Genomic DNA, 15521 nt, shown 5'->3' on the forward strand with positions numbered 1-15521 from the left:
GGAGAGAAAAAGGAAGAAAAAGAAGATGAGAGGAAAGAAGAAGAAATCACATGAAAAATCACATCCTCATCTAAAGAAGAATCATAGGAAGGAAAAGAAATTTAAGTGCTTCATGGAAATCTTCAAGAAATTGGAGATTAAAGTTCCTATGATTGAGACACTGCAACAGGTTCCTGGTTTGATCAAATTTCTGAAGAAGTTCAGTAGGAAGAAGAAGAAAAAGAAGAAGGAACTTGAGCTTTACTGGGTCAAGCTAGTGACGTTAAAGAAGCGCTTGCTGGGAGGCAACCCAGTAGATTTACAAACTTTTGATTTGGTTTTGTAATTTATAATTTGTGAACATTATTCTGGACATTATTTTGTTGGATCTAGCATCTACTGAAGGATGCTAGGTGATTAAGTATCTACTGAAGGATACTAAGTTTGTAACACCTACTGATGGGTGTTGGTGAGAAGATTTTGCACCTACTGATGGGTGCTGGTAAGTTTGAAACACCTACTGATGGGTGTTGGTGGATTTTGGGTCAGGCTCGTGACGTTAAACAAGCGCTACCTGGGAGGCAACCCAGTTGATTGATTGTTTTCTGTTTGTCTATTTTAGTTAGGGTTTGCATAAGCATTTTTAACATTGAATTGCAGGGAACCTATGAGGGGTATGCTAGGAAGGCACGTAGGTCAAGAAAAGAAGGAGAAGGGCACATCACGAAAGTGCCGCTGAGCGGCATTTACCACTGAGCGGTACTAACGCAGATGGGCTTAAGTTCCCCTTAGCGGAACCCGAGCCCATTGGGGTATTTTTAAACCCTAAGCTGCACGTTTTTACACTCTTTCAAGTTCTTCTCTGCATAAACACTTCCACACCTCTTCTCCTAGGTTTTCCACATCTTTCTACTCTTCCCTCTTTAGAAGATTTCTCTTCCACTCACTTTTATACTAGTGTGCCATCAAAGTTTGGGGTTGGAAGAGAGCATTCTAGTTTGGAAGCATTCTCATATCATCTAGCATCTCCACCCAAGTAAGTAAAATGCATTTTGTTCATTCTAGGGTTCTTGAATTTGAATGTGATTGTCAAAGCATGAATACTTAGGGGTTTTAGTTTCTATGCATGATTTGATGATATATTTGATGTTTGAACCGATTAAACTGCTTGATTATGAACTGGAAAACTGAAAATTGCATTTGGGTGGAGTTAGGACTGTTTTAAAAAGAAATTTGCAAAAATCTGCAGATCACCGCTGAGCGGCATTTACCGCTGAGCGGCACTCTGCCAGATTTGTTTTTTCTGGTTTATTGCGTGTTTGAATGTGGCACTGGTGGCGCTGAGGGGAAATTCTGGCCCTCAGCGGTGGTTTAGCTTCGAAAGGAGTTGTGTTCTGAGTTTACTAATGATTAACATCATATTCTGTGGTTTTGGATTTGTGTTTGAATGCAGGAATGGCATCCTCTTCAGGAAAGAGATTGAAAACCATGGCAACCAAGAGGAAGGAAAAGGAACCAGAGCAGCCCCATAATGGCAGGTTCCTCTCTAGGAAACATGAGAAGCACTTTAGGGTGGTTCAGGACAGGAGACTTCTAATGGAGAGAAAGGTTGGAATGATACCTAACTTTGCTCCTCAATTTGGAGAGCAAGTGTTAGGGAATGATTGGGGAAAACTAGCCACCTATCCAGCACCTGCCAACATAGCTGTGGTCAAGGAATTCTACACCAATGCAAAGAAGATTGGTGATCATCCAGCTGAGAATTATTTGGGCTATGTTAGAGGCCATGCTATCAAGTATGATCCTGACTCCATCAATAACTTCCTGGATACTGTGTGGGCTGGTGAGCAATGCCAGTTTGCTCTTAGCATGGAGGAAGGTGCTGACTTTGAGGATGTTGAGAGAGTATTGTGCATACCTGGAGGACACTTTCAAAGGAATAGATCTGGAGCAGTGGTTAACATTAGGAGGACAGACTTGACTCCTCTTGCAAAGTATTGGATGGCATTTTCTCATGCCAACATTCAGCCATGCTCACATGTGTCAGATATCACTCTCAGCAGGGCACTATTCATCTATTGTACTATCAGAAACTTGAATGTTAATATTGGGCAGGTGATAGCTGATGAGATTAGTGTGTGTGCTAACACCTCAAACAACAAAGCACCACTGGGACATCCTTCTTTGATCACTCACCTTTGCAAGCTAGCTGGGGTGGATACTTCTGTTCCACCATTTGAGAGGCCAAGAAAAGCTATAGATGAGGCCTATTACAGACAGTACTGTGGAGGTGAGGAGGCAGCCCAGCCAGTTCCACCACGCCAGGCTCGTAGAGAGAGAAGGCCAGCACAGGGCAGGACTTCTGCTGATACTCATGAGGCAGAACCATTCCAGATGAGGGACATGTATATGTCTCTTATAGGTGCTCAGTTGCAGTCCATCCACAGAGGGCAGGTGGCCACGGCTGAGATGATAGTGGGGATGTATGATACCCCTCCAGCACACAGGTGGACTATGGATGAATTCCATAATGTGGTAGCTTGGCCAGAAGAACCAGTATATGGAGGAGCTGGAGCAGCTGAAGCTTCAGCCAGAGATATGGAGGAAGATGAAGCAGAGGAGGAGGATGCATTTGATGAAGATGATGATGAAGAGGAAGAGGAAGATACAGAGAGCTCGGACTGATGAGGAGTTGAGATAGCATTTACTGATGAATGCTATCATATGATTATGCTTTTGTGGTTTAAGTTTTCTGAACTTATTTGTTTTTTTTTTAGATTAGGGTTTGATGTACTCTATTGAACACCTGGTTTCTTATGATGGTTTGCTATTAACTGTGATTGTTTGATAAGTAATGCTTGATGATGCTTATTGATTGATTGATGTTGAGATGATGTGCACATTAAATGCTTATACAGGTGATTCACAAGCTTTGTGAACAAATGCATAATATCATGATTGTGATGGTGAAATTAAGCAGGATGTGCATGTCAAATGTGAATGAGCTTATATGTGAGGTTTTGAGCTCCAGAGTTGTTATTGTTGAATGCTATTACTTTGAAAGCATGAATGACTTTGCCCAGGTTTTCTATGATTGAATCAATTGCTTGTTTTGCATCATATGATCAAAGGCCGTGTTTTTGAAACCCTTTTTATTGGCCAAATTCATAAAGTTAGCCTTCTAAAAGAGAACACGTTGTGTTCTATCCTTTGAACCCTTAGCCTTAAATATACACTGAACACCCTTGATTGAAAATCTTTACCTTGAGTTAAGTAGAAGATCTTGTGTGGTATTGTTAAATGTTCAAGTTTGGGGTTATTGGGGAAACATGAAAAAGGAAAAAGCATTGAGCTAAGAGCTAAAAAGTAAGAATATGCAAAGAAAAGAAAAGAAAAAGAAGCAAAGCTCAATGCAAATGCAAAAGCAAAGGCAAAAGAAAGTTGGGAATGAATAAGAAGATTGTGTTGTTATGATTCTCTTAACTCAAGGATTTTGAGATCCAGAAAAACCAATTTTCTTGTTAGCCCAGCCACATTATAAGCCATTGAAAAGTCCTTGTGATGATGCATGCTTGTGAATGTATTTGATTGTGGTTAAATGAAAGGCAAAGTTGATTCATGTGACATTGTGATAGTGGAGTGAATGAGTGAAACACTTTACCTCTTATACACTTGTGTGTTGAGTGAAACACTTTACCTAGTGAGGAAATATTCCATAAGCACATGAACATCCATGCTTAATTGATTGATCATTCATGAAAAATAGCATTTGTTGGAATTTAAATGACTTTGTGAACACTAAAGCATGTGCACATCTTGATTGAACTCTTGGTCTTAAGTTTGAGTGAAGTTATTACTTATCTTGAAAAGAGGATTTTGAATGGGTGAACCATCATATGAATTGGTTGGAGATGGAGTTACATTTTATTTGCTTGAGGACAAGCAAAGTTCTAAGTTTGGGGTTGTGATAACAGTTGAAAAACTGTTATTTTCATGCTTAAAGTTGATACTAAAAGCAACCTTTAGACTTAGAAACTAGCTTGAAATCATGCCTTTTGTTTATATTTTCAGAAATAAGAGAGCTGGACAGGTTTATGCTTGATTTAAGTGTTTTTGTGCAGGTTTTGAGGTGAATTTGGTGAAAGAAGTGAAGAATAAGAGAGAGGACATTAGAAAAGACAAGAAAGAGTGCAAAAAGGAGAAGTCGAAGGCACCGCTCAGCGGCAAACTACCGCTGAGCGGCACTCAAGAGGTGGCGTTGGAACCGCTGAGGGGCAAATGACCGCTGAGGGGAAGAAAGAAGACGCGTAACCACCGCTGAGCGGTAAATGGCGCTGAGCGGCACTTTTTGGGCTTGGACTTTTGTAATCTTTTGTAACTCTAGATTAGTATATAAGGGCTTGCACGTCCTATAGTTAGGCATCTTTGGCAGAAACGAGGCAAACACTCTCTCTTTCACCCCTTTGAAGGAGGATCTTGGATGCTCAGGCTACCTCTTCCACTTTATTGGGTTTATTCTTTCATACTTTCATTGTTATTCATCTAGGTTCACCATGAATATGGTGAACTAAACCTTGTATGTTTGTTGGGGAATCAATGTAATCTCTTGAAGCTCTCATATATGGATTTGTTGAATACATCTTTGAATTAAGACATATGCTTTCTTTTCATCATTAGTTAGGGTTTTTCCTCTTTGCTCAATGCTTGCATTGTTTAACTCATTCTAATGCATGATTATTGGTTTTGTTGATACGGACACGTACGGGGAAATCTAGATCCGGGGAATTTCTCCCAATATTTTACTGACAACATTATATTGGTTGCCTTAAGCTCCTGCACTCATGAACTAATCATTAGGAATGCTAGGAATTGTATGAACTATTTGATTAGGGAGAAGCCATCTAGAATGGTACATTAGAGAGTGGCATTAACAATGATGATTTGAAAGAGGAATTCCTAAAATATATGAGAGTGGATGAGATGAAATTGACCCCCAACAACATATTCATTCATTTAATCCATTGAAAGTGTTTATCTTATGTCTTTGCCATTGATCAATTCATGCATACATGTTTATTTTCGTCTTGCATATTAAAATTTCAATCATTGTTTTCTTAAGTCTTAGCTAATCAAGAAATCACATAACTAAACTAGGCCGTGAGTCCTTTGGGAAGAACGATACTTGGTCTTACCAAGTTTTATTACTTGAACGATTCGGTCATACTTGCCGATTGTGAAACAAGTTTGTGACATCATATTTTGGTGCTTACAAATTTGTCCATCAAGTTTTTGGCGCCGTTGCCGGGGATTCGTGGTTTAACTGGTTAATTTGTGTGATTATTGATTATCTTTGACTTATTTTTTTTTATTTTATTTTAAATTTCGAATTTTATTTTATTTTATTTTTCTGTTTATATTTTTCAGTTTGTATTTTATTTGATTTTATTTTATTTTTCTGTTTTCTGTTTTTCTGTTTTCTATTTTTATTTTCTGTTTTTTATTTTTCGGTTTTTATTTGATTTGATTTTTTTTAGGTTAGATTAGATTAGATTTTTTTTTTTTAGGTTAGATTTTATTTTTATTTTTTTTAGATTAGATTTTATTTTATTTTATTAGATTTTATCTTTTTATCTTTTTAGGTTAGATTTTATTTTATTCTTATTCTATCTTTTAGGTTAGGTTAGATTTTATTTTATTTTATCTTTTAGATTAGATTTTATTTTTTTTAGATTAGGTTTTATTTTATTTTATTTGATTCTATCTTCTAAATCTCTTATCTTCTTATATCTTTTCAATCTTTATTTTCTTCTATATTTTTTTGTGCTAACAATTGTTTTTAGGGTTTTGTGCCTAATGTCTGCAGAATGCAATTTGGTCAAGAGTTTAACTATAGGGGCACTCAATTCTACCAAAGTAATCTCAACCAATGGTGGGAACCTCACTCAAGCATGGATCAAAGCCAAGCTGCTGGACAATTTGAGAACCAACCACAACAACAATGGCAGCAACAACCCTTTCTATCAGGAAGTTTGGATAGGTTGGAGGACACCCTTCAACGATTTTTGAAAAGTTCCGACTCTACTCAGAAAAGCATTGAAGAATCATGTAAAAGGATGGAGATGCACTTTCGTTACATTAGTCAGAGATTGGATGATGAGGTTAATACTGAAGTTAACCTTAAGGAGGAAGGGCAAACCAATGTCACTGAAAGTGACAAGATTCTTGATGAGAAAAAAATAGGGAGATGCGGAAAAGGTAGAGAAAAGAGAAAGAAGAGTTGAGTGAGAAAGATAAAGATGAAGAAAAAGAAAAAGAATTGGTTGAGAGAAAAGAGAGAAAGAAAATTTGTGTGAAGATAAAGAAGTTGAGGAGAAAAAGAGAAAGGAAGAAAAAAATAAAAGAAGAGAAAAAGAGAAAATTTAGGGAGAGAAAAAGGAAGAAAAAGAAGATGAGAGGAAAGAAGAAGAAATCACATGAAAAATCACATCCTCATCTAAAGAAGAATCATAGGAAGGAAAAGAAATTTAAGTGCTTCATGGAAATCTTCAAGAAATTGGAGATTAAAGTTCCTATGATTGAGACACTGCAACAGGTTCCTGGTTTGATCAAATTTCTGAAGAAGTTCAGTAGGAAGAAGAAGAAAAAGAAGAAGGAACTTGAGCTTTACTGGGTCAAGCTAGTGACGTTAAAGAAGCGCTTGCTGGGAGGCAACCCAGTAGATTTACAAACTTTTGATTTGGTTTTGTAATTTATAATTTGTGAACATTATTCTGGACATTATTTTGTTGGATCTAGCATCTACTGAAGGATGCTAGGTGATTAAGTATCTACTGAAGGATACTAAGTTTGTAACACCTACTGATGGGTGTTGGTGAGAAGATTTTGCACCTACTGATGGGTGCTGGTAAGTTTGAAACACCTACTGATGGGTGTTGGTGGATTTTGGGTCAGGCTCGTGACGTTAAACAAGCGCTACCTGGGAGGCAACCCAGTTGATTGATTGTTTTCTGTTTGTCTATTTTAGTTAGGGTTTGCATAAGCATTTTTAACATTGAATTGCAGGGAACCTATGAGGGGTATGCTAGGAAGGCACGTAGGTCAAGAAAAGAAGGAGAAGGGCACATCACGAAAGTGCCGCTGAGCGGCATTTACCACTGAGCGGTACTAACGCAGATGGGCTTAAGTTCCCCTTAGCGGAACCCGAGCCCATTGGGGTATTTTTAAACCCTAAGCTGCACGTTTTTACACTCTTTCAAGTTCTTCTCTGCATAAACACTTCCACACCTCTTCTCCTAGGTTTTCCACATCTTTCTACTCTTCCCTCTTTAGAAGATTTCTCTTCCACTCACTTTTATACTAGTGTGCCATCAAAGTTTGGGGTTGGAAGAGAGCATTCTAGTTTGGAAGCATTCTCATATCATCTAGCATCTCCACCCAAGTAAGTAAAATGCATTTTGTTCATTCTAGGGTTCTTGAATTTGAATGTGATTGTCAAAGCATGAATACTTAGGGGTTTTAGTTTCTATGCATGATTTGATGATATATTTGATGTTTGAACCGATTAAACTGCTTGATTATGAACTGGAAAACTGAAAATTGCATTTGGGTGGAGTTAGGACTGTTTTAAAAAGAAATTTGCAAAAATCTGCAGATCACCGCTGAGCGGCATTTACCGCTGAGCGGCACTCTGCCAGATTTGTTTTTTCTGGTTTATTGCGTGTTTGAATGTGGCACTGGTGGCGCTGAGGGGAAATTCTGGCCCTCAGCAGTGGTTTAGCTTCGAAAGGAGTTGTGTTCTGAGTTTACTAATGATTAACATCATATTCTGTGGTTTTGGATTTGTGTTTGAATGCAGGAATGGCATCCTCTTCAGGAAAGAGATTGAAAACCATGGCAACCAAGAGGAAGGAAAAGGAACCAGAGCAGCCCCATAATGGCAGGTTCCTCTCTAGGAAACATGAGAAGCACTTTAGGGTGGTTCAGGACAGGAGACTTCTAATGGAGAGAAAGGTTGGAATGATACCTAACTTTGCTCCTCAATTTGGAGAGCAAGTGTTAGGGAATGATTGGGGAAAACTAGCCACCTATCCAGCACCTGCCAACATAGCTGTGGTCAAGGAATTCTACACCAATGCAAAGAAGATTGGTGATCATCCAGCTGAGAATTATTTGGGCTATGTTAGAGGCCATGCTATCAAGTATGATCCTGACTCCATCAATAACTTCCTGGATACTGTGTGGGCTGGTGAGCAATGCCAGTTTGCTCTTAGCATGGAGGAAGGTGCTGACTTTGAGGATGTTGAGAGAGTATTGTGCATACCTGGAGGACACTTTCAAAGGAATAGATCTGGAGCAGTGGTTAACATTAGGAGGACAGACTTGACTCCTCTTGCAAAGTATTGGATGGCATTTTCTCATGCCAACATTCAGCCATGCTCACATGTGTCAGATATCACTCTCAGCAGGGCACTATTCATCTATTGTACTATCAGAAACTTGAATGTTAATATTGGGCAGGTGATAGCTGATGAGATTAGTGTGTGTGCTAACACCTCAAACAACAAAGCACCACTGGGACATCCTTCTTTGATCACTCACCTTTGCAAGCTAGCTGGGGTGGATACTTCTGTTCCACCATTTGAGAGGCCAAGAAAAGCTATAGATGAGGCCTATTACAGACAGTACTGTGGAGGTGAGGAGGCAGCCCAGCCAGTTCCACCACGCCAGGCTCGTAGAGAGAGAAGGCCAGCACAGGGCAGGACTTCTGCTGATACTCATGAGGCAGAACCATTCCAGATGAGGGACATGTATATGTCTCTTATAGGTGCTCAGTTGCAGTCCATCCACAGAGGGCAGGTGGCCACGGCTGAGATGATAGTGGGGATGTATGATACCCCTCCAGCACACAGGTGGACTATGGATGAATTCCATAATGTGGTAGCTTGGCCAGAAGAACCAGTATATGGAGGAGCTGGAGCAGCTGAAGCTTCAGCCAGAGATATGGAGGAAGATGAAGCAGAGGAGGAGGATGCATTTGATGAAGATGATGATGAAGAGGAAGAGGAAGATACAGAGAGCTCGGACTGATGAGGAGTTGAGATAGCATTTACTGATGAATGCTATCATATGATTATGCTTTTGTGGTTTAAGTTTTCTGAACTTATTTGTTTTTGTTTTTAGATTAGGGTTTGATGTACTCTATTGAACACCTGGTTTCTTATGATGGTTTGCTATTAACTGTGATTGTTTGATAAGTAATGCTTGATGATGCTTATTGATTGATTGATGTTGAGATGATGTGCACATTAAATGCTTATACAGGTGATTCACAAGCTTTGTGAACAAATGCATAATATCATGATTGTGATGGTGAAATTAAGCAGGATGTGCATGTCAAATGTGAATGAGCTTATATGTGAGGTTTTGAGCTCCAGAGTTGTTATTGTTGAATGCTATTACTTTGAAAGCATGAATGACTTTGCCCAGGTTTTCTATGATTGAATCAATTGCTTGTTTTGCATCATATGATCAAAGGCCGTGTTTTTGAAACCCTTTTTATTGGCCAAATTCATAAAGTTAGCCTTCTAAAAGAGAACACGTTGTGTTCTATCCTTTGAACCCTTAGCCTTAAATATACACTGAACACCCTTGATTGAAAATCTTTACCTTGAGTTAAGTAGAAGATCTTGTGTGGTATTGTTAAATGTTCAAGTTTGGGGTTATTGGGGAAACATGAAAAAGGAAAAAGCATTGAGCTAAGAGCTAAAAAGTAAGAATATGCAAAGAAAAGAAAAGAAAAAGAAGCAAAGCTCAATGCAAATGCAAAAGCAAAGGCAAAAGAAAGTTGGGAATGAATAAGAAGATTGTGTTGTTATGATTCTCTTAACTCAAGGATTTTGAGATCCAGAAAAACCAATTTTCTTGTTAGCCCAGCCACATTATAAGCCATTGAAAAGTCCTTGTGATGATGCATGCTTGTGAATGTATTTGATTGTGGTTAAATGAAAGGCAAAGTTGATTCATGTGACATTGTGATAGTGGAGTGAATGAGTGAAACACTTTACCTCTTATACACTTGTGTGTTGAGTGAAACACTTTACCTAGTGAGGAAATATTCCATAAGCACATGAACATCCATGCTTAATTGATTGATCATTCATGAAAAATAGCATTTGTTGGAATTTAAATGACTTTGTGAACACTAAAGCATGTGCACATCTTGATTGAACTCTTGGTCTTAAGTTTGAGTGAAGTTATTACTTATCTTGAAAAGAGGATTTTGAATGGGTGAACCATCATATGAATTGGTTGGAGATGGAGTTACATTTTATTTGCTTGAGGACAAGCAAAGTTCTAAGTTTGGGGTTGTGATAACAGTTGAAAAACTGTTATTTTCATGCTTAAAGTTGATACTAAAAGCAACCTTTAGACTTAGAAACTAGCTTGAAATCATGCCTTTTGTTTATATTTTCAGAAATAAGAGAGCTGGACAGGTTTATGCTTGATTTAAGTGTTTTTGTGCAGGTTTTGAGGTGAATTTGGTGAAAGAAGTGAAGAATAAGAGAGAGGACATTAGAAAAGACAAGAAAGAGTGCAAAAAGGAGAAGTCGAAGGCACCGCTCAGCGGCAAACTACCGCTGAGCGGCACTCAAGAGGTGGCGTTGGAACCGCTGAGGGGCAAATGACCGCTGAGGGGAAGAAAGAAGACGCGTAACCACCGCTGAGCGGTAAATGGCGCTGAGCGGCACTTTTTGGGCTTGGACTTTTGTAATCTTTTGTAACTCTAGATTAGTATATAAGGGCTTGCACGTCCTATAGTTAGGCATCTTTGGCAGAAACGAGGCAAACACTCTCTCTTTCACCCCTTTGAAGGAGGATCTTGGATGCTCAGGCTACCTCTTCCACTTTATTGGGTTTATTCTTTCATACTTTCATTGTTATTCATCTAGGTTCACCATGAATATGGTGAACTAAACCTTGTATGTTTGTTGGGGAATCAATGTAATCTCTTGAAGCTCTCATATATGGATTTGTTGAATACATCTTTGAATTAAGACATATGCTTTCTTTTCATCATTAGTTAGGGTTTTTCCTCTTTGCTCAATGCTTGCATTGTTTAACTCATTCTAATGCATGATTATTGGTTTTGTTGATACGGACACGTACGGGGAAATCTAGATCCGGGGAATTTCTCCCAATATTTTACTGACAACATTATATTGGTTGCCTTAAGCTCCTGCACTCATGAACTAATCATTAGGAATGCTAGGAATTGTATGAACTATTTGATTAGGGAGAAGCCATCTAGAATGGTACATTAGAGAGTGGCATTAACAATGATGATTTGAAAGAGGAATTCCTAAAATATATGAGAGTGGATGAGATGAAATTGACCCCCAACAACATATTCATTCATTTAATCCATTGAAAGTGTTTATCTTATGTCTTTGCCATTGATCAATTCATGCATACATGTTTATTTTCGTCTTGCATATTAAAATTTCAATCATTGTTTTCTTAAGTCTTAGCTAATCAAGAAATCACATAACTAAACTAGGCCGTGAGTCCTTTGGGAAGAACGATACTTGGTCTTACCAAGTTTTATTACTTGAACGATTCGGTCATACTTGCCGATTGTGAAACAAGTTTGTGACATCATATTTTGGTGCTTACAAATTTGTCCATCAGTATGCCGCCACCTAGGTTTTATTTTTAGTTTCAATTGGAGAAATAGACGTGTGTCAACTTAATTTTAGGAAGCACATTTTCATTTAGTGAATGTCACTGGTCTCGGAATTGATTTAGAAGTTTTTGCAATTTCATTTTCTTTCTTTAGAATTAGAAGCACATGGTTTCGTCCATAAGAGATAAAATCCAATAGGTTTTATTTTCCTTGTTTTCACACTTCAACTTAAGCTATTTTTATATTAAATGAGATGGATTTGCCTTTAGCTTTTCACTTTTTAATTCGATGTTGCATTTTAATTTGGTTCAAGCACTTTTCATTTTATTGTTGCCTAGCTTGCTTGGTTGTGATATTTTAGTTATAATGTTAGTAGTGACCAATCAATTTAATTCCCGTCTTTAATTTCGTCAATTGCATTCACAACGTTTTCACAAACCCCCCCTTACGTGTTTGACCTAAGACTCGAACCACATTTGGTCCTTGAGAGACGACCTAGGAGTCACTTCCTAGCACTATAGTGCATTCTTTAATGCACATCTTTTGTGGGAGGTGCGACCCTCTCACCAGGAGTGCAGACCAGAACCTTCACTGATACATTTGTAGAACTTCAACAGAGTCTAGCTTAAGCAATCAGAAGCAGAAACCTTCATGTGGGAGTGTTGAACTAAAGGGAGTCTTTCACCTTAAATTGCTTCTGTTTTGGTTGAACTATTCCTGTTATAGCTTGTCATTGATTAGCATTATTTGAAGTGTTGATCTGGTATGATAGTTTTTGTAGACTAGGATTAGCCATTCTGAATTGGAATTGTTTCTACATTGCATTGGATTAGTCTGGATGGTTGTTTAATTAGTTTGGTTCAACTTGATTTACACCTATTTGCATTTGGTTTAATATCCATTTCCATTTGTACCTTGCTGAAATTTGGTGTGAACTTTTAGTGTGTAGAGCTGATCTGTTTGGGAGTTTAGTTGGAATTACACAGCTAGAAGCAGTCTTGTAAATAGGGAAGTTGCTTAGCTTACCTACTTCTAGTTTGCTTAGCTATTTCTGAATTTCATTTGACATTGCTTTGCATTGTGTACTCTCCTAAACTAGTTGTGAATTTTCTGTGTAGTTTGGGAAAAGCCATATTGATTGTATTGTAGCAGATTGTAAATTGTGAGTTGATTCAGTGAAGACAAGTAGCATTTGCAGCTTGATGTGCAAAACTATTTTGGGCTTACAATTTAAGAGCAATAAGGATCTTTGCGCTGCACCAATTGTATAAGACCAAGAGAAAGGGAAGTTCTAATTGCTATACCTTTTTGTGCAAACTGGTTTGACTAAGGGTGTAAGTGACAACAACCTTGTTCATTTGTGTTGCAAGATTGGACAAGCTAGTTTCTTGATTTGGACTCTTGAAGATTTCGTGCAAGATGAAGAAGTGGACCAGGACGGTAGCATAATTTGTTTTCTTTGTATTTGATTTGTTCAAATTATTTGTAGTAGGCTTGTGTTAGCCCACTGTTAGCTTTACCTTTTGTTTTGTAAAAGGCCTTAAAAAGTCCAAGTATTAGGAAGAGTCCTTGGTGCTCTTTCAAACTCTTGGAAACTTTACTTGCTTTACTTTTAGCATAGCTAGATAGGTGAGTGTGTCTTATTAGCCAAAGCTACAAGCCTCACCATAGGAGTAGACTTTAATATTGATTTGCTTTGTGTTTCACGTTTAGGGGTGACTTAGGCTAAAAGGGATTAAACTCTAAGCCTTGTCACAATAGAGTTCGAAAATTAGGAGTCTAGTTTTGTTTGTTTGTGATTGTTTGTGAGTTGTGTACTTTGTTTCTAAAGGTGATTTTAGTTTAAAGGGCAAATAGTTAGTAACATAAGACATTTTTGGCAAGGAAAGATTTAGTACTTAAGCAGTCTTTATGACTCACCTCTCTTACCTGGGACTTGTCTAAGTGGAAGCTTTGAACCCTTTAGATTAAGAAAACTTTTAAAAACAAAGATGTCTTCTTATAGTTCATATAGGTCTTCTAGGTTAGATAATGTTGATAAAATGTTTAATCAAGCTAGGAATCTTCCATTCTTTGGTAAAGACATAGGTGCATTAACATACCTAGCTTGGGAAAAAGAAATTTATAAAATAAATCCTTGGTTTTATGGACAAAGTGAATGTTATGTTCTTAGCATATATCTCTCTAAGTTAGAAAAGCATGCAAGTGAATGGTGGGATGAAAGACAATATCATGTTAGAAAAGGTAGAAAGTTCTCCATTTGTGATTGGTATGAATTAAAAGCTTGCATGAGAAGAAAATTTGTGCCTTCAAAAATTAAAAGAAACCTAGAATTATTTAGAGATTGCATTGAAGATGGAAAATTATTTCTTGAGGGTTTAAATGATCATGGGTTTCTTCATAGAGAACTAGAATTTGGGGCAAGACTTAAAGAGATCAAGGATAAGAAAAGAGAAAGAGAGATAGAGAGAAAAAAAGAGAGAAGAAGAGAAGAGGAACAGAGAAAAGAAGAAGAGAAAAGAAAAGAAGAAGAGAGAAGAGAAAGAGAGAGAAGAGAAGAAGAAAAGAAAAGAGAAGAAAGAGAAAAGAAAGAAAAGGAGAAATTGATACTGATGGCAACTTTGACTACAATCATGGAACCTAAATTTAAAAGGGAAGGTTTCCAATCTCTTAAATCTTTTCCAATTATTTTTAACTTTTCTAATTTTAATTTTTCTTTCAAACCAATTGTCATTATATATTCTATAAAAACATTTTCAAAATATGACAATTCAAAACTTGAGTTATTGTTATCTTTAAGAAAACAAGTAACTCAAGACAAAATTGAATTTGAACTTTTAAAATTTTCAAAGATTACAAATCAAAATATTAGAAGTTCTTATTCTCTTGTTTTTATAGAATTTCTTTTTCTTAGATTGATATTAATTGAAGATATATTTGATGTGTATTATAGATTCGTGTTTGATCCAGGAGGAAGAAAAGTAGATCTAAAGGAATAAGGCCACTTCATGGCTCTGCTCTCAAGATTGTGTGGAGCTTCTTCATAAGGCAATGCCAGATTTGAGGAAATTTTTTTTTTTAAGAGCGAGGGTATGATGCAATGTTGTCCGACGTAGTCCTCTTTTTGTATTTTTTTTACCTTTCATAGCTTAGCTCTTAAGGATCATGGGTTACTATAAATACCTATCTCCTCTATTGTAATTGGTACTTTTGAGCTTAATGAGAATTTGATTTTCTGACCTTCAGAAATAATTCTCTCTTGAAACTCACATGCTAGAGAGTCCAAAGACTCCCTCTAGCCACCTTCCTTGCACACGGCCTTCATTTTTATTTTCCTTGATTTCCATGGTGCTCCACATATTTCTCTCTCCTCCACGATGTCACTTCTACACCAATCCACTTCCTTTCCGTGGCGTGCCTCAGCAGCTACATTTGCACGCGTCAGCTCCTTCATTCCACATCACTGGCTTTTCCTCTCGCGCATCAGACACCCACCACTTCATTTCACATTTCACTCTCGCGTCTCCTTCCTCATGAGTTGCTTCTTCAACTGTAAGTCTTGTTTACACCATAGATTCGTCTCTCCTTGTTGCGGTCATCATCACAAAACCTCTAAACCCTCCTTTTCCCTTTTCCTTCAGATTGAGCCGATTAAAACCATTCTTCTACCGTTTAAACACCTTTAATCCATTTGATCTTCATTATCCACCGTTCAATCTTCGTTTTGAACCCATTAATCGGTTCATTTTGATGTTCTACACCTTTCTAGGGTTCCTTCGGTCCAAATTAGGGTTCTTCGTGTTCATTCTCAGATTTGCTCAGTTCTCTTTTGATTTCTCTCTTCCTATAGTGTCTATGG

This window comes from Vigna umbellata, chromosome 11 (genome assembly GCF_029865625.1).
Source record: "Vigna umbellata cultivar VRB3 chromosome 11, Vumbellata_1.0, whole genome shotgun sequence".
Taxonomy (NCBI): Eukaryota; Viridiplantae; Streptophyta; class Magnoliopsida; order Fabales; family Fabaceae; genus Vigna; species Vigna umbellata.